Source organism: Pristiophorus japonicus, chromosome 5, assembly GCF_044704955.1.
Source record: "Pristiophorus japonicus isolate sPriJap1 chromosome 5, sPriJap1.hap1, whole genome shotgun sequence".
NCBI classification, from domain to species: Eukaryota; Metazoa; Chordata; class Chondrichthyes; family Pristiophoridae; genus Pristiophorus; species Pristiophorus japonicus.
In genome coordinates this window covers 114,812,813-114,835,069 of record NC_091981.1, presented here as the reverse complement: position 1 = coordinate 114,835,069, position 22,257 = coordinate 114,812,813, and the positions used below count along the sequence as shown (strand labels likewise).

The window sequence follows — 22,257 nt, the reverse complement described above, 5'->3', positions numbered from 1 at the left end:
GCCTTGGTACAAATGTCTGTTCTGGTGTGTTGGCTGTGCCCTCGCTGGGCTGGCGTGTTGTTGGCCCTGCAGGGCTGCTGAGTGAGCCTGGCCTTGCTGGGCTGTTGGGCGTGATGGGTTTGATTTCCTGATCCTTTGGATGTGTGTTGTGGGCTCGAAAAAGGTAGTGTCTGCTGTGGGTTGTTCAGGGCAGTCTGTGAACCGCAGCCTCGTTTGGTCCAGGTGCTTTCTGCAAATTTGTCCATTGTCTAGTTTGACTACAAACACCCTACTCCCTTCTGTAGCTAACACTGTGCCCGCAATCCACTTGGTGCCATGTCCATAGTTTAGCACATACACAGGGTCATTTAGATTAATTTCCCGTGACACAGTGGCACGACCATCATTTACATTTTGTTGCTGCCGCCTGCTCTCTACCTGATCATGCAGGTTGGGGTGAACCAGCGAGAGACTGATTTTAAATGTCCTTTTCATAAGTAGCTCAGCCGGCGGCACCCCTGTGAGCGAGTGGGGTCTCGTGCGGTAGCTGAGCAGTACTCGGGACAGGCGGGTGTGGAGTGAGCCTTCTGTGACTCGTTTAAGGCTCTGTTTGATTGTTTGTACTGCCTGATCTGCCTGCCCATTGGAGGCTGGTTTAAACGGGGCCAAGGTGACATGTTTGATCCCATTGCAGATCATGAATTCTTTAAATTCGGCACTGGTAAAACATGGCCCGTTGTCACTGACCAGTATGTCAGGCAGGCCATGGGTGGCAAACATGGCCCTCAGGCTTTCAATGGTGGCGGTGGCGGTGCTTCCTGACATTATTTCACATTCAATCCATTTTGAAAAAGCATCCACCACCACCAGGAACATTTTACCGAGAAACGGGCCTGCTTAGTCGACATGGATCCTCAACCATGGTCTGGAGGGCCAGGACCACAAACTTAGTGGTGCCTCTCTGGGCGCGTTGCTCAACTGAGCACACACGCTGCATTGCCGTACACAGGACTCGAAGTCAGAGTCGATACCGGGCCATCACACATGGGATCTGTTTATCGCTTTCATCATTACTATACCAGGGTGTGTGCTGTGGAGATCCGAGACAAACGTCTCCCTGCCCTTTTTGGGTAGCACTACGCGGTTACCCCACAACAGGCAGTCTGGCTGAATGGACAGCTCGTCCTTTCGCCGCTGGAACGGCTTGATTAGCTCTTGCATTTCAACGGGGATGCTGGCCCAGCTCCCATGCAGTACACAGTTTTTTTACTAGGGACAGCAGAGGATCTTGGCTGGTCCAAGTCCTAATCTGGCGGGCCGTGACAGGTGATTTATCATTTTCAAACACTTCCATAACCATCAACAAGTCTGTGGGCTGCGCCTCCATCAACAAGTTTGCAGGCTGCGCCATTTCCACCTCCGTGGTGGGCAATGGTAACCGACTGAGGGCATCCGCACAGTTCTCGGTGCCTGGCCTGTGGCGGATGGTATAGTTATATGCTGATAGCGCGAGTGCCCACCTTTGTATGCGGGCTGAGGCATTAGTATTTATCCCCTTGTTTTCAGTGAACAGGGATATGAGGGGCTTGTGATCGGTTTCCAGCTCAAATTTGAGGCCAAACAGGTACTGATGCATTTTCTTTACCCCGAACACACGTGCTAATGCCTCTTTCTCAATCATGCTGTAGGCCCTCTCGGCCTTAGACAAGCTCCTGGAGGCATAGACGACTGGTTGCAATTTCCCCGCTTAGCTTGTTGTAATACACACCTGTCTTCGTACGACGACGCGTCACATGCTAGCACAAGTCTTCTATACGGGTTATACAATACAAGCAGCCTGGTGGAGCATAAAATGTTTCTGGCTTTTTCAAAAGCAATTACTTGGTTTTTTCCCCACACCCAGTTCTCACCTTTATGCAATAACACAAATAGGGGCTCTAAGAGGCTGCTTAACCCCGGTAGGAAGTTACCAAAATAGTTGAGGAGTCCCAGGAACAGCCGCAGCTCCGTGATGATCTGTGGCCTGGGCGCGTTCCTGATAGCCTCTGTCTTGGCGTCTGTGGGCCGAATGCCATCCACCGCGACCTTTCTCCCCAAAAACTCCAGTTCTGTTGCCATGAAGACGCATTTCGACCTCTTCAGCCGCAGCCCTACGCGATCCTGTCGCTGGAGGACCTCCTCCAGGTTTTGTAGGTGCTCGGCGGTGTCCCGACCGGAGACCAATATGTCGTCCTGAAAGACCACCGTGTGTGGTACCGACTTGAGTAGGCTCTCCATGTTTCTCTGGAATATCGCTGCAGCCGACCGAATTCCAAACGGGCATCGTTGTAGTTCCTTGTGCGTGTTGATGCAGGTGAGGCCCTTCGAAGACTCCTCCAGCTCCTGCGTCATGTCGGCTGAAGTCAGGTCGTTGGTGAACGTCTTGCTTCCTGCCAGCATCGCAAATAGGTCGTCTGCCTTAGGTAGCGGGTATTCGTCCTGTAGCGAGAAACGATTAATAGTTACTTTATAATCGCCGCAATTCCTGACCGTGCCATCACTTTTGATTACTGAACCAATCGGGCTGGTCCGCTCGCTGAATTCCATTGGGGAGATGATGCCCTCGCATTGCAGCCTGTCCAGCTCGATTTCCACTCTCTCCCTCATCATGTGAGGTACCGCTCGCGCCTTGTGGTGAATCGGTCGTGCCTCTGAGACCAAGTGGATCCGCACCTTCGCCCCGGAAAAGTTTCCAATGCCTGGCTCAAAAAGGAAAGGAAATTTGTTAAGAACCTGGGTACATGAGTCCTCATCGACATGTGATAGCACTCGGATGTCATCCCAGTTCCAGCGGATTTTGCCCAGCCAGCTCCTTCCAAGCAGCGTGAGGCCATCACATGGGACAATCCAGAGTGGCAGTTCGTACACCATGCCCTCGAAGGTGACCTTGACCATGGTTCAGCCCAGGACAGTGATGAGCTATTTGGAGGACGTTCTCAGTTCGTGTGGATGAGGCTCAGGGCTGGTCTGAGTGCCTTGTTGCACCACAGTCTCTCAAACATCTTTTTACTCATGATGGATTCGCTAGCGCCAGTGTCCAGTTCCATGGCTACGGGTAAGCCATTCAATTTTACATTTAGCATTATAGGTGGACATTGTCAAAAATGTGTGCACCCTGTGTACTTCAGCATCTGCCTCCTCTCTGAGGCTCAAAATTGCTTTGATCCACCATAGACTGATGTTCCTCTGCCACGTGGTGGTTAGCAGGTTTTCTCGTTGGAGGTGCCCCATTGTTCCACAGCTCTTGCAAACATACCCTTTGAAGTGGTATGAATATGCTGAATGGCAGCCTTCACAACGCTAACAAGGTGTGAATTGCCTTGCATTCATCCTTTGTTGCGGACTCTGAGTCATCTGGGTCACCTGAGGCCTGCTGGCAGATGCAGACTCGTGGTTTCTGCCCTCTACATTTCTGCTCGCAAACACAGTTCCAGTTAATTTATGAACATTGCTAGCACTTGTGTGCTGAGAGATTTGTTTGGTGTTAGCACTGGTGGACGTAAACGCCTGTGCTATCGCAATGGCCTTACTGAGTGTCGGTATCTCTACAGTCAAAAGTTTTCGTAGGATGGTCTCATGGCCAATGCCCAATATAAAAAAGTCTCTGAGCATCTACTCCAGGTAGCCATCAAACTCACATTGTCCTGCAAGTCGCCTTAGCTCGGTGATGTAGCTCGCCACTTCCTGACCTTCAGATCGCTGGCACGTGTAGAACCGATACCTCGCCATCAGCACGCTCTCCCTTGGGTTAAGATGCTCCCGAACCAGTGTACACAGCTCCTCATATGACTTATCTGTGGGTTTCACCGGAGCCAAAAGATTCTTCATGAGGCTGTAGGTCGGTGCCCTGCAGACCATGAGGAGGACCGCTCTTCTTTTTGCAGCGCTTCCTTCTCCGTCCAGCTCGTTGGCTACAAAGTACTGATCTAGCCAATCGACATAGGCTTCCCAGTCCTCACCCTCCGAGAACTTCTCTAGGATGCCCACTGTTTGCTGCATCTTTACGTTGGATTTGTATCCTCGTCGCCAGTTATTGTGTTCCTAACACAGATGAGACTGCACACAGGGAGGTTAAAGTAACGGTGACCTCAGTCTTTATTAAGACAATCCAGAGTGAGGAACAGGCCTTAGGGGCCGGCTTATATACAGTGCTCCCAAGGGATGCTGGGATCCCTTGGGACTTCAGGGGATGTGCTCCGTGGTGGCGGAACATGGGAGTGCATGCTTTACAGATACACAACATATACCACAAACAACATTTTAGCTCTGATAGTTTCCCATAGTCTAACTTTTTAAACAATACTGCATTATTATAATCTTTCCACAATAAATTGCATCTCTAGAATAACTAATTTTATTTCTGGGCATACCCAAACTAATCTGTATATGCATCAGCTCTCCACTTCCAACAGTGAGCCTTTGTTATATTGAACCTCAGTTGGAAGAAAGCCAGATTAAAACTAAAACAAATAGTAATCTCAAAATAATAAATATCCCTATCTCTCTCATCTCCTTCAGCCTCACAGCACCGCACCTGCCCCCCCCCCACCACCTCACCCCCACACCCTTCCGAGATATATGCACTCCTCAAATTCTGCCCTCTTCAGCATCCCTGATTATAACTGCTCAAATATCGGTCGCTGCACCTTCAGCTACCTGGGCCCTAAGCTCTGGAACTCCCTCCCTAAACCACTCCGCCTCTCTACCTCTCTTTCCTCCTTTAAGACGCTCCTTAAAACCTACCTCTTTGATCAAGCTTTTGGTTATCTGCCGTAATTTCTTCTGATGTGGCTCAGTGTCAAATCTATTTTTTTGTCTTCTCACACTCTGGTTAAACACCTTGGGACGTTTTACTATGTTAAAGGCGCTATATAAATACAAGTTGTTGTTGTGAAAATTTACTTTGTATCTTATTAATGATTATTAATCGGTTATTCTGCCTTGCATCCTTGATATAATTTGCATATAATTGTAGACTACTTACTTTGTTATAGTCATTACCATTTTTGGTTAAGGTTCAACCCCAACATATAATCAGAAATTCTTGTTATCTGATTCAGGGTGGGAGGGGAGGCAACAACACTGACCTATTACGTAAACTGCTCCTTTGGTGTAAGTTGATCTTTTCCTCATTTCTTCCCTCCCCCCTACACCCCACCCCCCTCCCTCCTCCCTGCCCCCCCTCTGTCCCCCAACCCAGATGTACAGCATCACAGCCTCTCTGATGTAGTTCCTCAGCTCTTTGTTCATCGGGGCAGCAGTGATGTCTTTGAAATCAGCAAGCACAATAAAACATGCCAGTAATAATAATATATGGTGCAAAAAAAGTCCCTGTAAAATTGTGGTAAGCGCTAACAATGATTATGAATGTCAGATAAAAGTAGTGCAACATTAAAACACAGTAAGATATAGCTCCAAACTACAGCAATGTTAGAAGGAATGTGAGAGATATACTCGGAGAAAACTTTTCATGTAAAGGATGAACTTCAGTGAAAAAATGAGGAAGATTGCACACCTATGGTAAGTAGTCTTCCTCATTTGTTGAACTTCTACATACAATCAGGAAGAATATCACTTTAGTACAAAAACACTAGAGGTACAGGTTGTTGATTTCTTCTATTTGATTATATGTCTTACACATTCCAGCAGGTCTACTAAGCTTTGGACAAACTCGTACAATAAGGATTCCGTGGAGTCAGCTTTATCTCAGAGAGGCTGCCATTAACTAATCTTGTTAAGGTGATGTGGGACCTGTAGATTTGCTCGAGTCCAGTGTGGAAGTGTATATCCTTCAGGTTAACTGTGGACAGCCAGTTCACAGGCCTTTCCTGTTGGATGATCACCTTGAACATATCCTTCATTTTGAAAGCAATTAATTTGCAGAAGTCCAAGATGGTTGAAACCTTGTCCTTTTCAGAATTACAAATTGTTTTCCACAAAGGAGCTCTTTGACATCCCAACCAAGAAAAGCATTGTACATCTATTACATTTATTGACAGCCCTGAGAAAACAATCCCCCTGAATTTGAGAAAGAAGCTGGAGAAGTGAAGAGAATAGCCCTTCTTGATGTTCCTGCCAGTTATGCATCTATCTGGAGTAAAAATAAAATGGGGAAGGTAGTTCAACCGTGGCTAACAAGGGAAATTAAGGATAGTGTTAAATCCAAGGAAGAGGCATATAAATTGGCCAAAAAAAGCAGCAAACCGGAGGACTGGGAGAATTTTATAATTCAGCAGAGGAGGACAAAGGGTTTAAATGGAGGGGGAAAATACAGTATGAGAGGAAAGCTTGCTGGGAACATAAAAACTGACTGCAAAAGCTTCTATAGATATATGAAGAGAAAAAGATTAGTGAAGACAAACATAGGACCCTTCCAGTCAGATTCAGGTGAATTTCTAATGGGGAACAAAAAAATGGCGGACCAGTTGAACAAATACTTTGGTTGTTTCTTCACGAAGGAAAACACAAATAACCATCCGGAAATACTAGGGGACCGAGGGTCTAGTGAGAAGGAGGAACTGAAGGATATCCTTATTAGTCAGGAAATTGTGTTAGGGAAATTGATGGGATTGAAGGCTGATAAATCCCTGGGGCCTGATAGTCTGCATCCCAGAGTACTTAAGGAAGTGGCCCTAGAAATAGTGGATGCATTGGTGATCATTTTCCAACAGTCTATCGACTCTGGATCAGTTCCTATGGACTGGAGGGTAACTAATGAAACAACACTTTTTAAGAAAGGAGGGAGAAAGAAAAAGGGTAATTATAGACTGGTTAGCCTGACATCAGTAGTAGGGAAAATGTTGGAATCAATTATTAAAGATGAAATAGCAGCACATTTGGAAAGCAGTAACGGGATCGGTCCAAGTCAGCATGGATTTATGAAAGGGAAATCATGCTTGACAAATCTTCTAGAATTTTTTGAGGATGTAACTGGTAGAGTGGACAGGGGAGAACCAGTGGATGTGGTGTATTTGGACTTTCAAAAGGCTTTTGACAAGGTTCCACACAAGAGATTGGTGTGCAAAATTAAAGCACATGGTATTGGGGGTAATGTACTGATGTGGATAGAGAACTGGTTGGCAGACAGGAAGCAGAGAGTCGGGATAAACGGGTCCTTTTCAGAATGGCAGGCAGTGACTAGTGGGGTGCCGCAGGGCTCAGTGCTGGGACCCCAGCTATTTACAATATACATTAACGATTTAGATGAAGGAATTGAGTGTAATATCTCCAAGTTTGCAGATGACACTAAGTTGGGAGGTGTTATGAGCTGTGAGGAGGACGCTAAGAGGCTGCAGGGTGACTTGGACAGGTTAGGTGAGTGGGCAAACGCATTGCAGATGCAGTATAATGTGGATAAATGTGAGGTTATCCACTTTGGTGGCAAAAACACGAAGGCAGAATATTATCTGAACGGCGGCAGATTAGGAAAAGAGGAAGTGCAATGAGACCTGGGTGTCATGGTACATCAGTCATTGAAAGTTGGCATGCAGGTACAGCAGGCGGTGAAGAAGGCAAATGGTGTGTTGGCCTTCATAACTAGGGGATTTGAGTATAAGAGAAGGGCCTTAGTGAGGCCTCATCTGGAATATTGTGTTCAGTTTTGGTCTCCTAATCTGAGGAAGGACGTTCTTGCTATTGAGGGAGTGCAGCGAAGGTTCACCAGACTGATTCCCGGGATGGCAGGACTGACATATGAGGATAGACTGGATCGACTGGGCCTGTATACACTGGAGTTTAGAAAGATAAGAGGAGATCTCATAGAAACATATAAAATTCTGACGGGACTGGACAGGTTAGATGCAGGAAGAATGTTTCCAATGTTGGGGAAGTCCAGAACCAGGGACATAGTCTAAGGATAAGGGGTAAGCCATTTAGGACTGAGATGAGGAGAAACTTCTTCACTCAGAGAGTTGTTAACCTGTGGAATTCCCTACCGCAGAGAGTTGTTGATGCCAGTTCATTGGATATATTCAAGAGAAAGTTAGATATGGCCCTTACAGCTAAAGGGATCGAGGGGTATGGAGAGAAAGCAGGAAAGGGGTACTGAGGTGAATGATCAGCCATGATCTTATTGAATAGTGGTGCAGGCTCTAAGGGCCAAATGGCCTACTCCTGCATCTATTTTCTATGTTTCTATGTAAATAAAATGAGCATTTGGTGGGAGGGACAGGAACAGAATTCTCCTTTCTTGGTCATTGCTGGTCTGTTTGTCAGGAGATCTCAGGGGTGAAATTCAGTAATGCCCCATTTGGGACAGTAACTTTTCACTTTTAGTAAATTTAGCGCCTGATGAGATGCCTTGCCAAATTGAATGAAATTCAGTGTTTTCACCCCAGGAGTGAATTAGGGTGGTAAACGAGGCGCTAATGGCCTCAGGTGGTGCTGCAGGGGCGCTATTCACAGCCAGTTACCCAATTTCAGCTCAGTTCCATTCAGTAATCAGCCTTCAATCTTTGCATCCAGCTCCATAAGGCTCAAAAAGTGGAGGTCATTTGAACCTGCTGCTGCTCATTTTCAGCACTGCTGAACTTCAGTGAGTAATTTGTGGACCTGAGAAACATTCCGAAATGGCTGCTGCTAATCCCCCTTCAAGGGAGAGGGCCACACAATTTAACGATGTGGCTCTGGAGGCATTAGTGGGGGCACTGGAGTCAAGGAAGGAGTCGCTGTTCCCTGTATCATAAGAACATAAGAAATAGGCGCAGGAGTAGGCCATACGGCCCCTTGAGCCTGCTCCGCCGTTGCCTCAGCTCCACTTTCCTGCCTGTTCCCCATAACTCTTAACTCCCCTATTGTTCAAGAATCTGTCTATCTCAGCCTTGAATATATTCAATGACTTAGCCTCCACAGTTCTCTGGGGTAGAGAATTCCAAAGATTCACGACCCTCTAAGAGAAGAAATTCCTCATCTCCGTCTTAAATGGGCAACCTCTTATTCTGAAACTATGCCCCTTAGTTCTAGATTCCCCCGCGAGCCCCCTTAGAATCGTATAGGTTTCAATAAGATCACCTCCAATGAGTACAGGTCCAAATTGCTCAACCTTTTCTCATAAGACTACTCCTTCATCCCAGGAATCAGCCAAGTGAACCTTCTCTGAACAGCCTTCAATGCAAGTATATCCTTCCTAAATAAGGAGACCAAAACTGTATGCAGTACTCTAGGTGTGGTCTCACCAATGCCCTGTACAGTTGTAGCAAGACTTCCCTACTTTTATATTCCATCCCCCTTGCAATAAAGGCCAACATTCCATTTGCCTTCCTAATTATTTGCTGTACCTGCATACTAACTGTTTGTCTTTCATGTATGAGGACACCCAGATCCCTCTGTAGCGCAGCATTCTTTAGTCTCTCTCCATTTAAATAATATTTTGCTTTTCTCTTCTCCCTGCCAAAGTGGATAACCTCACATTTTCCCACATTATACTTCATTTGCTAAATTTTTGATCACTTACTTAACCTATCTATATCTCTTTGTAGACTCTTTGGGGGTGAAATTGCCCTCTGCCCCAATCCTTGGGGCGGAGAATTTAGCGAAATTGCCCTCTTTTTCTTTTTCAATGTGTTGGGGCGCTGTTTCGGGCAGCTGTGGGGCAGTAGTGGATCAGGAGCGGCACAGAAGGTGACAGTGTCATCAGCGCCACACTGAGCACGTCACAATGTCCCTCACTTTCAGTTAAAGGAGAGGGCCATTGCGAGCTCTGCAGCCACTTTAGCAGTACCCACCAGGCCACCAGGGAGGGCTTCGGCCAGGCCAGCAGTCCGACACCTAAGAGGGGGTGCCGGGCTGCCTGTTGGTGGCCTGGACGAACCTGTGGCTGCCATTGGCAGGCTGACTTCAGAGTCGGCCGAAAATTAAAATAAAATGGCAGCACCGGCGATGCGCCCTCCCCTTTAAAGGCGGACATGCCACACAGCAACTGGCAGCTTCTTGCCGGGGAAATTTCTCTCGCAGGGCAAAAAGGGGTTGCCGGTAAGCGGTTGGCGCCTGCCCGACGGGGCAGGAATACGGGCGGGGCGGAAACCTGTTTCCGCCGCACCTGGCTCAGGGTCAATTTCTGATGGGTCGGCCCATCCACTTGTCCCCAGTCGCAAAGGCAATTTCGGCCCCTTTGTGTCCTCACAACTTGCTTTCCCACCTATTTTTGTATCATCAGCAAATTTGGCTACAATACACTCAGTCCCTTCATCCAAGTCATTAATATAGATTGTAAATAGTTGAGGCCCCAACACTGATCCCTGTGGCACTCCACTAGTTACTGTTTGCCAACCTGAAAATGACCCATTTATCCCAACTCGCTGCTTTCTGTTACTTAACCAATCCTCTATCCGTGTTAATATATTACCTCCAACACCATGAGGTCTTATCTTGTGTATGTGGCACCTTATCGAATGCCTTTTGGAAATCCAAATACACCATATCTACTGGTTCCCCATTATCTACCCTGTTCATTACCTCCTCAAAGAACTCTAATAAATTTGTCAAACATGATATCCCTTTCATAAAACCATGTTGACTGTGCTTGATTGTATTATAGAAACATAGAGAAACATAGAAAATAGGTGCAGGAGCAGGCCATTCAGCCCTTCTAGCCTGCACCGCCATTCAACGAGTTCATGGCTGAACATGAAACTTCAGTACCCACTTCCTGCTTTTACGCCATACCCCTTGATCCCCCGAGTAGTAAGGACTTCATCTAACTCCCTTTTGAATATATTTAGTGAATTGGCCTCAACTACTTCCCGTGGTAGAGAATTCCACAGGTTCACCACTCTCTGGGTGAAGAAGTTTCTCCTTATCTCGGTCCTAAATGGCTTACCCCTTATCCTTAGACTGTGACCCCTGGTTCTGGACTTAGCAGGACATTTAGAAAATCATAAGTTAATACTTCCTTAATAATGGATTCCAGCATTTTCCCAGTGATAGATGTTAGGTGAACTTGCCTATAGTTTCCTGCTGTCTGTCTCCCTCCTTCCTTTAATAGGGGCGTTACATTTGTTGTTTTCCAATCCGCTGGGTCCTTCCCAGAATCTATGGAATTTTGGAAGTTTACAACCAATGCATCCACTATCAGGAAGGAGGCCATCTCCGCAGGTTTTCCGTACTATGTGGCAAGAAGTGGCCTAGAAGGTGTCGACCAGCACAGTGGTGCAGAGAAGACTCACCCAGTGCAGGAAAAAAAATCAACGACCTCTGTCAGGTGGTGAAGGTGCGTACAAGTTTCCACACCTCCTCCATACCAGTCGATCAACCTCTGTCTGTGCACACTGTGCAAACCACCACTTCCCCACCACTCAATCACCAAACATTTGTAGATACTCACACTCACATCCTCATCTCACGCCTTTCCTACATTCACAGCTATTCAACCGCGATAGGCATATCTTCCACATACATAGCTGGATTCTTACTCACACAAGTTCCTTTCTGTTGCAGGCCAAGATGGCACATAACAGACAGGAGCAGCAGAGGACTGGAGGAGGGGAACCTGAACTGCGGCCGCTGTCTGACTTTGAGGAGTACTGAGGCTCATTGGCCCATGGGTGGTGGGCGCTGTGGCTGGCGGAGACGTTGACCCCGCTGGGAGCAACAACGGTATCTTTATCCCCTCTCTTTTTCTCATACCACTTCTACCCCACACCAGAAGGCTTTATCACTTTCCAGATCCTGATACTGTCTGCATTCCTTGTTCCATTCCTGCCCCACTGCCCACACCTTATTGCGAGTCTTGTGCCATTTATGCTTTCAGATAACCAGACAGAGGCTGTGGAGCCTGCACCTGAGCACCCCCAATAGATTCTGGAGGGAGAGGAAGAGGAGGAAGAGTAGGAGGAGGAGCCTAGCACTGCGTAAATGCTTCTGTCACCTGCAGGCACCAGCTCAGATACTGGCACTACGCATTCTGCACTGGGTGGGTGATGCATCGGTGCCTAGCGGGCTGCAGCAAGGCCAAGGGGAAAGGGAACCTTAGGAGCCATCTCCCTGGAGGCCGAGTTCACATGCGAGGACTCAGATGAGGACCTTGATGGGGTAGCATTCACGCAAAGGTGATGGCCATGCACTCTGACATCATAGATGCAATGGCAAGGGTGCCCGAGAGCCTCTTGGCAGTGGTACGAAGCGCGGAGGAGTCCGCCTCCAACATTGCACAGAGCTCTGCACACCATGGAGTCCATCATTTCCAGTCTGCAGACAATGGTGGACTCCCAGAGAGACCGTGCAGATTCAGATCTCATGACATGTGTCATGGGCGACGTGGCAGCTTCCATTGCAGCACAGGCAGGAGCAACTCAACAACTTAATGCTGTAATGCAGACAATGGTTGGTGGCATGGAAGCTCAGACTGCTCTCATGCAGACTCAGCTTGATGCCTCGCATGGTCTGACTGATGTCATGCAGTCAATGACTGCTGGCTTCGAGTCTCAGATGGGTCTCATGCAGTCTCAGCTGGATACCACGCCTGCTCTGATTGCTGCCATTGCCGCTAGGACCACCACAGTCCACCGGGGATCTCATAGTGTCACAGCAGCCCAGCAATCTGTGCTCCAGCAGATTGGTTGGGATGCTGAGATGCTTCCCCGGGGAGTGGCATTGGGTCAGTGGAGCAGGAACCTACTGTCCTCTCTCAGGATGACAGCATTCCTGAGCCCACCACTGCCACTCCGCCATTGCACTTGTCCATGCCTGTCACCCAGCCAGTCCAGACTGCCGCCGCCGCCCAGCCTGAGGTGGTGCAGTCTGTAGCCGGACCTTCCAGGCCCAGAGCTGGTCAAGGGCATCCTGCAGGGTCATCTCTGGCCCGGACACACAGCAGCCTTCCAGTGCTGGCCCGGACACACAGCAGTCGGAGGAGCACTAGATTAGTTAAAGCAAAAAGGGGATATAAGGAAATGCACAAGGGTGATTATTAAATACATTATGAAAGTGTTTATTGGTGTGATATAAATTTGGATTGTAATGTTTAATCTTTGCTGTTGTCTCTTCTTTCAGTTTTGGGGCTTTGGTATGAAGGGGAAATGGATGTGGTGATGGGGACATCCAGAGGAACCGAGAAGTGGGAGAGAATTTATTGGAACTGAACTCTGATGAGATGGTTGCGGACCGCCCTTGCAGAATCGCGATTGACTCGCTGCCTCCTCCATCGCTGTTGTTGTTGCTCCTGCTCCTCATCCTCCTCCTTCTTCCTCATCCTCTCCCTCAGGTGGTGTGGCTATGCCTGGTGGCAATGGCTGTGCCCTTATGATGGTGTGGTTGTATAGCATGCAACCGACGATGATGAATATGGACACTTGCTTAGGGGAGTACTGGAGGACTCCTTCCAAGCGATCAAGGTAGCAGAACTGTTGCTTCAGCACTCCGATGGTCTGCTCAATTATGTTCCTGGTGGCGGCATGGCTCTCATTGTATGAGTGGTGGGGTTGCGGCGGGGAGTCATGAGCCAGGTGGAGAGCGGATAGCCCTTGTCTCCGAGCAGCCAACCGTGAGCTTGATATGGTGGCTGAAACAGAAAGCATTATGGCCGCTGCCAGGATAGCAGGCATTCACGGTGAGGATTCTGCATGTGTGGTCACACACCAGCTGCATATTCAGTGAGTGGAAACCTTTGCAGTTACGGAAGACCTCAGGATTGTTTTGCGGAGCCTACAAAGCGATGTGGGTGCAGTCAATGGCACCCTCCACCATGGAGAAGCCCACTATCCTGATGTAGCCACATGCAAGCTCATGCTGCATCTCTCTGGTCATGGGGAAGTGAAAGTAGTCCCTCCTCCTTCTGTACAGAACATCCGTGACCTCGCTGATGGAGCAATGGACGGCAAATTGGGAGATGTTGGAGATGTCTCCTGTCGCTCCCTGGAAGGATCCATTGGTGTAGAAATTGAGCGCAATGGTGACCTTGACTGCCATTGAGAGAGCCGTCCTCACACTGGTCAAAGGCTCGAGGTCTGGTTGCAGCAGAAGGCAGAGCTCTGTGACCACGTACTTGCTGAAGCGCAGCCTTCGAACACACTGTTCCTCAGTGAAATTGATGTTGGAGAACTGCTGCCGGAATACCCTGGGAGGGCACGGTCTTCTTTTGCCAGCCCTATTGGCCCTTCTCCCTCTGGCCACATTTTGCTGGCTTTCTCCCTGTGCCTCTTCCTGTCTTGCTCCATGCCCTTCTCCCTGCCTTTCTCTCCGCCTATGCCTTCGCTTAAGTAGCCTCCGACAGTGATGTGGAGCAGGAGGTCGAGTGCCAACACCACCCCATGAAATGAAATAAATATTGTGGTTTCAAATCTGCCCTCAATGATACAAGGGAATAGTTAGAAGGCAGAACAGACCTTGAAGTCAAAATCGTTGCAATCTGTCCACCAACCACTCAGCCTATATGTTCGCAAGCTGTGAAGAATAATGGCTGACAAATATTGTTTTTCAAGATGGCGCCTTTAAATAGTGCTCCTCCAGCCAACTCTAGAATCCAACTCGACAGCTCCTGCCACCACCAGGCGGTAATTGAGGGGGCGTGGCCAAATTTCACTTCCAGGTTGGTAACGGGGCACTATCATTAACATTTAAAATACTATTCTGGATTAACTTTTTCCTTGTAATTTACTATCTTATAAAGCTCTATACATTCAGCTCTCAGGCTGAAAAGCTCAAGTCTCTCCAGTCTTTTCTCTGACACTAGGGCCCTGATATTTACTGGGGCAAGGTCCCCGAATGACTGGCTTGGCTGCCTGTTGGGAGGGGAACACTCCAGAAGAGGCCGAAGCCAAGGATCAGGTTAAGTTTCATGGTTGTTAGGGGTAGAGATCGCAGGGAGGTGGTGCGGGGATGGATAGAGTGTGATTGTGAGGGGTTTGAAGATCGGGAAGAGATCGGAGGGAGTGGTCAGAGATTGGGGGTCAGCAATGAGGGTTTTCGGTGATCATGAGGGGGAGGGCTGGTGTTGGGGGAGATTGTGATGGGAGGGGTTGTTTACAGGGTTTGTTTGTTGGATCTGGAGGAAACACTCCTGCTCCTCCTGGTCCATGAGCAGTGCTGTAAAGGCACGTACCTGATGAAGCTCGCCCTTCTCACCTTTTATCTGCTGGATTTCCCAAAGCCTGGGAAACCCATTGGACATGGGTTAAAAATAGAAAACCCTGTAAAAATAGAAACACAAAGCCTTCTTAAACGGTTTCAATGACTGGCCCACTTTCTGAGAGCCGATTGGTTGACCGCCCCTCATCCTGCCTCCATTAAAACTGAGTGGGCGGGTTGGAGGTGGATTGGGTTCCTGTTTCAGATTTTCAAATTTTTAATCTTTCACCGAACCAAACCCACCCATTGTTGAGGCTTAAAATTGCCACCAAGGGATCAGCCTTGTAGCTGTTTCTTGGTGACCAGAACTGGACTCAGGACTGAAGGTTCATTTTGACCAGATCACTATACAGTTTGATCATAACTGATTTTGGCTTGTATTCTCCTGTTTTGTTTATATAGTTCAACATTTTACTTTGCTTTGTTGATTAATGCTTTGCAGTGGTTGGACATGTTGAGCATTGATTCTACTGAGATTCTCAGGGCTCTTTTATCCTTTGCTATTTCAACAGCATTCACATATGTTGCCCATTTTCCTTCCTATGAGCAATACTTTACACTTGTATGTACAGGTATTCAACTTCATCTGCCATTGTTTATCCCATTCACATGCTTTGTTTATCTCATTCTGTAATTTCTGAGCTGCCTTGATTCCACTGCCCCTATTAATTTGATATTGTTTACAAAAGTTTCTAAATCCAAATCATTGATACAAATTTGAAACAGTAGTAGCTCCAACATTAAGCCCTGGGACACCCTACTCAGTACTTCTCCCACCAATATATTACCCCACTACCCAGTACCCATTGTTTTCTACCCTTAAGTAAATGTCTTATTCATTCCTAAGTTTTGCCTTGAATCCCCACAGCTTTAAGCTCAACTAGTAAATTTTTGTATGGAACTTTATTAAATATTTCCAATCCTTCCACATTATTTATAGAGTTCTAATAAGCTAGTAGTAGAAACTAAGGGCTCAATTTTCCACCCGCCCCCCCCCCCCCCCCGCCCGCCCCCCTGCAAAAACAACGCACGACTTTCTGGAAGAAAAAGTGCGTCGAAAAGTTCACTTACAATTCTGGCCAATCCTCAGGTCTTCTTCAGCTGCAGCGTGGCACAGCAGAATGAGGGGGAGGCGGAGTTAGGGCCGTGCTGGGTAAACAGAGCCGGCGGGGGGGCCGGGCTAGGGTCCAGCGTCTGAGTGTCGGCAGCATTGCATATGCGCGTTGGAGCGGTCGCGCATACGCAATGGCTTATTAACATTGGCAATCGGCCACTTTTAAAGGGAAATCCTTGTGAGTGATTTTTGGTGCCTGATTGATTTTTGGAGCCTGAGGGAGTGCTGTTTGGAGTACTGTGGAAGAAATCAGCTGCTGGAATCAGTGAGTGCTCTGTGTTAGTACTAACCTTTCAGAAGGAGTGCTGCATAGGTGAGAATCATTCATTGCTGCATGCAAAATAAGGACTGTGTGTTTTGAAAAATCGCAGTATCAATTCAATACAGCAATGCAACAACATGCGCCAAGAACGAATAATTTCTTGCATAACGAACTGGAGATACTAGTTAATGTCATTGAGAAGAGATGGCAGGAGCTGGATACCAGCAACAGAGGTCACACAAAGGTGCCACCCAAAGAAATTAAGAAATGCTGGAACCAAGTTGCAGAAGATTACTGCGCAGTGGTGAACACCACGAGATCTGGAAGCCAGTGTAAAAAGAAATAGCAGGACCTTGGTCAAGTAGTTAGTGTAAGTAATATTTTCAATTTTCAATGGAAATGCATTTGTAAATGTGACCATCTGTATATGTTCCACCCAGCAGAAAGACACCCTCTCTAACAAGTTATATTTTCATCTTTGCAGAAGAAAGTGGCCCACAACAAAAGGGAAAGAAATCGAACAGGAGGAGGCCCGACAAATTTGCAACAACTGATGCCCTTGGAACAGAGGGTCGCTGCTTTGATGGGTGCTACCTGGAGAAAAGAAATCAGTGCTGCACAAGCTGGGCCCACACGCGAGGGAGAGGGTAAGTCCTGAAAATTTATCGTGGCCTTTCAAATCAACCTGCTGCCCTGGCCTGCTACATGTGAGCCTACTCATGCCACCCATCCTGCCCCCTACTGTGCTGCTAACCATTTGACTATTCTGTTATATTTTGTAAAACCTGATGCCAATCCTGAAGATCCAGAAGAAGATTCAGATGCGGACGAGCCAGACCAACTTTGGAGGGGGGAGGGGGTGGGTAGAATCTTGAACTCATGTTGCCAATCACTTCCATGGGTTCAGGTTCGACATTCCATGGCTTCAGCTCGTCTCAGTCCCTGCATAGTGGTTTAGGTTCTGGTTCGACATTCCATGGTTTCAGCTCGTCCCAGTCCCTGCATATGGTTTAGGTTCTGGTTCGACATTCCATGGTTTCAGCTCGTCCCAGTCCCTGCATAGTGGTTTAGGTTCTGGTTCGACATTCCATGGTTTCAGCTCGTCCCAGTCCCTGCATAGTGGTTTAGGTTCTGGTTCGACATTCCATGGTTTCAGCTCGTCCCAGTCCCTGCATAGTGGTTTAAGTTCTGGTTCGACATTCCATGGCTTCAGCTCGTCTCAGTCCCTGCATAGTGGTTTAAGTTCTGGTTCGACATTCCATGGCTTCAGCTCGTCTCAGTCCCTGCATAGTGGTTTAAGTTCTGGTTCGACATTCCATGGCTTCAGCTCGTCTCAGTCCCTGCATAGTGGTTTAAGTTTTGGTCTGACATTCCATGCTTTCAAAAGTTCCGAGGTTGCGGGTTCCAGTGGTGGTGATAGAATACAGTATCGTATACTCAGTGCCCCACCCTCCGAGGTTCCGGGTCCCAGTGGTGGTGGAGTGCAGTAAGGAACACTCAGTGCCCCAATGTCCCAGCCTGCACCTCCCAGTGCTGGTGGAATGCAGTATGGAATACTCAGTGCCCCACCATCCGAGTTTCCGGGTCCCAGTGGTGGTGGAATGCAGCCTGTAACACCCAGGGCCCCATCGTCCCAGCCTGCGCCTCCCAGTGCTGGTGGAATGCAGCCTGTAATACCCATGGCCACACTGTCCCAGCCTGCGCCTCCCACTGGAGGGGTGCTGCAAGACAGACCAAGGGCGAGGGGAAGGAGAAATGTACCTCGCTGTCCTGACATGCAGGGTGCAACAGATGTGGCTCAGGTGATGGCATTGGGTGTGGAGACCAATGACCTTACCCGATTACTCGTGCACACCATCAGTGGGGTGGGTGATGAGGTAACAGGACTGTCGGGAGAAATAGCAGTAATGACATGGGAAATGAGGGAGGTAATTTCAGAGGCAGGGGGAATGACGGCACTGGCCATCAGGGAGGGAATGTAACAGGCAGCCGAAACGACGGCACAGGCCATCAGGGAGGTAGCTGCTGCAATAAGGGAACACAGCCAGGCCAATCAACTGCCACTCCCACTGCAATCTCTGCACTAGCCTCTGTAGAGACTCAAGCCCCTGCCCCCCTCCCCATGAAGAAGTGCACATTCACTGAAATGTGGATGAGAGATGGGTGCAGCCTTTCTTTGATGCTGTTGTTGTTGTTGATGTTCTTGTAACTGTTTTCAAATTGAAAGTTTTTTGTAAGTTATGTAAATTTACAAGTTTATAAGTGATCGTAAAGTTTTTACGTGACCTTAAAGAGTCATATTAAAGTAAAGTTTGATACAAGAATTATTTTTTTACACTAAAGTGAAGTACATTCTAAACTATTCAATAAAATATTTTTTACATTAAAACTGAATCATGCTCCATTAACACAACAAAACATTTAGGAACTGCAAAAAATAAACATGTCCATATGGGAATAGTTGTCGCTGAGCCCTCAGGCATCAGTAAAGCATTCATGGATGAGTTGCTGGCGCAAGGCTCGAGCAATCATTAAAGGAGCACGATGGCCTGCCCTCCTCCGATGTCATGCTCCAGCCTCAGGCACTTACATGGTTTCTTGATCGTCGTCATCATCCTCCTCCACGACCTCCTTGTTGTCACCTGTATCTTCCAAATCATTATCATCAGGCGCTCTCACCGCAGGTGGGTCTTCTACTATTAGCTGCTGCTGCCTCATGATGGCTAAGTTATGCAGCATGCAGCACACAACAGTGAACAATCTCAGGGGAATATTGCAAGTAGCCTCTGGAATGGTCCAGGCATCGGACCTGTTTTAAGATGCCAATGGTCCTCTCTATGATGCTGCGTGTCATAATGTGTAACATGTTGTACTCACAGTCAGCTTCCATCCGGGTTACGCGTAGGGGCATCATGAGCCAGGTGGCCAGGCTGTAACCTTTGGCTCCCAGTAGCCAGCTCTGCTCTTCTGGATGCTGCTCAAACATGTCAGATGTAACGCTGTCGCGTAGGATGAATGCATCATGGATGCTGCCAGGGTATCTTGCATCAACTGACATGATGTGGTACTTGTCGTCACACACGAGCTGCACATTAAGGGAGTGGAAGCCTTTTCTATTCCTGAACTGCTCAGCATCCTCCACAGATGCTCGCAAGGTGATGTGGGTACAATCAATGCAGCCCTGTACCTTCGGGAAGCCAGCAATCCTGCAGAAGCCCACAGCCCTGTCACGCATTCCTTGTGTGGTCAGTGGGAACTTGATGACGTCATTCCTTCGCGCAAACAGTGCAGCTGTGACGTGGTGAATGGAGATATGTATTGCACGTTGAGAGATGGCGCACACATCTCCAGTTGTAGGTTGAAACGATTCCGAGGCATAGAAGGAAAGTGCAGCTGTAACCTTCACTTCAACAGACAAGGCAGTCCAACTGCTGCTTCTCGGCTGTAACTCTGGTCTCACCAACGCACAGATCTCACGGACAACGTCTCTGCGGAAACGCAGTTTTCTGACACAATCTGATTCATTCAGGTCCAGGTACGAACGCCTGACTCGAAATTGTCGAGGTGTGTAAGGCCTCATGCCCAGCAGCCTACAGGCTCTGATGTTCCTGACTGATGCGATGAGCTCTAATCAATTCTCTCCTACGTAGCACCGTGATGCATAACCATTGCAAAATCCGTGGCATTGATATTGCTGCACCCATCGTTAAAGTAAAAGTTAAACTTTCAAAGGTTAAAGGTGAAAAATGGCAGCACAGCTCTTCTCTCTCTCCAAACAAGGTAAGACACCCAAAGGTCTTTTGTTCTCATCCCTTCCCCCCTTCAGTCATGTAACTTCTCTCTCCCTCCTCATCACTACCCACCACCTCCCCCTCCCCACAGCCTGCCGAGTTCAGCCTTCTCCCTCCCTCTCCCCACCTTCAGATGCCGCATTCACCATCCACCACCCCTGCTGCGTACTGTAGACATGAGTAATTGTGACCTTAGCTCCTTTATTCAAACTCTAGAGTTTTGGTACAGCATGGGAGGCCTTCTTATATACAGTGCTCCCAAGGGATGCTGGGATCCCTCTGGTGGCGGTATGATACAGGTATGCCCTCTGGTGGCGGTATGATACAGGTTACATAGGGTTGCATACATAACATCACTCCCTCCCAAAGTCAATAGTACACTTATTTACAGGGTGAGACTTTTCGCTCCCTTGTCGATCGTCTCGGTACAAATGCAGGTATGGGTGAGTTGGTTGGTTCTTCGCTGCGCTGTTGAGCCTTGCTGGGCTGCTGGGGATGGTGAGTTCAGCTTCGTGGTCGACCGTGATGTCGGTTGCCACTTGTGTGTGTGTTGGAGGATCGAAGTTGGTGGTGTCCTCTTCGGGTCGCTCATGGCGTCTGTAAGTCGCAGTTTGGTTTGGTCCAAATGCTTTCTGCAAGTTAGTCCATTAGCAAGTTTGACCTGAAACACGCTACTCCCTTCTTTGGCTATGACAGTGGCAGCAAGCCATTTGGACCATGTCCATAGTTGAGTACAAATACAGGGTCATTGACTTCAATATCGCGTGACAAGTTTGCGCGATCATGGTACATGCTTTGTTGATGCCGCCTGCCTCGACGTGATCATGGAGATCAGGGTGGACAAGAGAGAGCCTTGTTTTGAGTGCCCTTTTCATGAGCAGCTCGGCTGGGGGAATCCCGGTAAGCGACTGGGGTCTGGTGCGGTAGCTGAGCAGGACTTGGGACAGGTGGGTCTGCAGGGAGTCTCCCGACACATGTTTCAAGCTTTGCTTGATGGTTTGGACTGCCCGAAAGCAGCAAACCTGAGAACTGGGAGAATTTTATAATACAGCAGAGGAGGGCAAAGGGTTTAATTAGGAGGGGGGAAATAGAGTATGAGAGGAAGCTTGCTGGGAACATAAAAACTGACTGCAAAAGCTTCTATAGATATGTGAAGGGAAAAAGATTAGTGAAAACAAAGGTCCCTTGCAGTCAGATTCAGGTGAATTTATAATGGGGAACAAAGAAATGGCGGAGCAGTTAAACAAATACTTTGGTTCTGTCTTCACGAAGGAAAACACAAATAACCTTCCAGAAATACGAGGGGACCAAGGGTCTAGTGAGAAGGAGGAACTGAAGGAAATCGTGTTAGGGAAATTGATGGGATTGAAGGATGATAAATCTCCGGGGCCTGATGGTCTGCATCCCAGAGTACGTAAGGAAGTAGCCCTAGAAATAATGGCTGCACTGGTTATCATTTTCCAACAGTCTATCGACTGTGGATCAGTTCCTATGGACTGGAGGGTAGCTAATGTAACACCACTTTTTAAGAAAGGAGGGAGAGAGAAAACGGGTATAGACCGGTTAGCCTGACATCAGTAGTGGGGAAAATGTTGGAATCAATTATTAAAGATGAAATAGCAGCACATTTGGAAAGCAGTGACGGGATCAGTCCAAGTCAGCATGGATTTATGAAAGGGAAATCCTGCTTGACAAATCTTCTAGAATTTTTTGAGGATGTAACTGGTAGAGTGGACAAGGGAGAACCAGTGGATGTGGTGTATTTGGACTTTCAAAAGGCTTTTGACAAGGTACCACACAAGAGATTAGTGTACAAAATTAAAGCACATGGTATTGGGGCTAGTGTACTGCCGTGGATAGAGAACTGGTTGGCAGACAGGAAGCAGAGAGTCGGGATAAATGGGTCCTTTTCAGAATGGCAGGCAGTGACTAGTGGGGTGCCGCAGGGCTCAGTGCTGGGACCCCAGCTATTTACAATATACATCAATGATTTAGATGAAAGAATTGAGTAT

At 47.9% G+C, this 22,257-nt stretch overlaps 1 protein-coding gene across 5 annotated transcripts in view; it reads right to left on the bottom strand.

The window, feature by feature from the left end:
* nek10 (NIMA-related kinase 10) overlaps positions 1-22,257 on the bottom strand; it is a 436,136-nt gene that overhangs the window by 42,362 nt on the left and 371,517 nt on the right. The gene's annotated exons all lie outside the window — the stretch shown is intronic.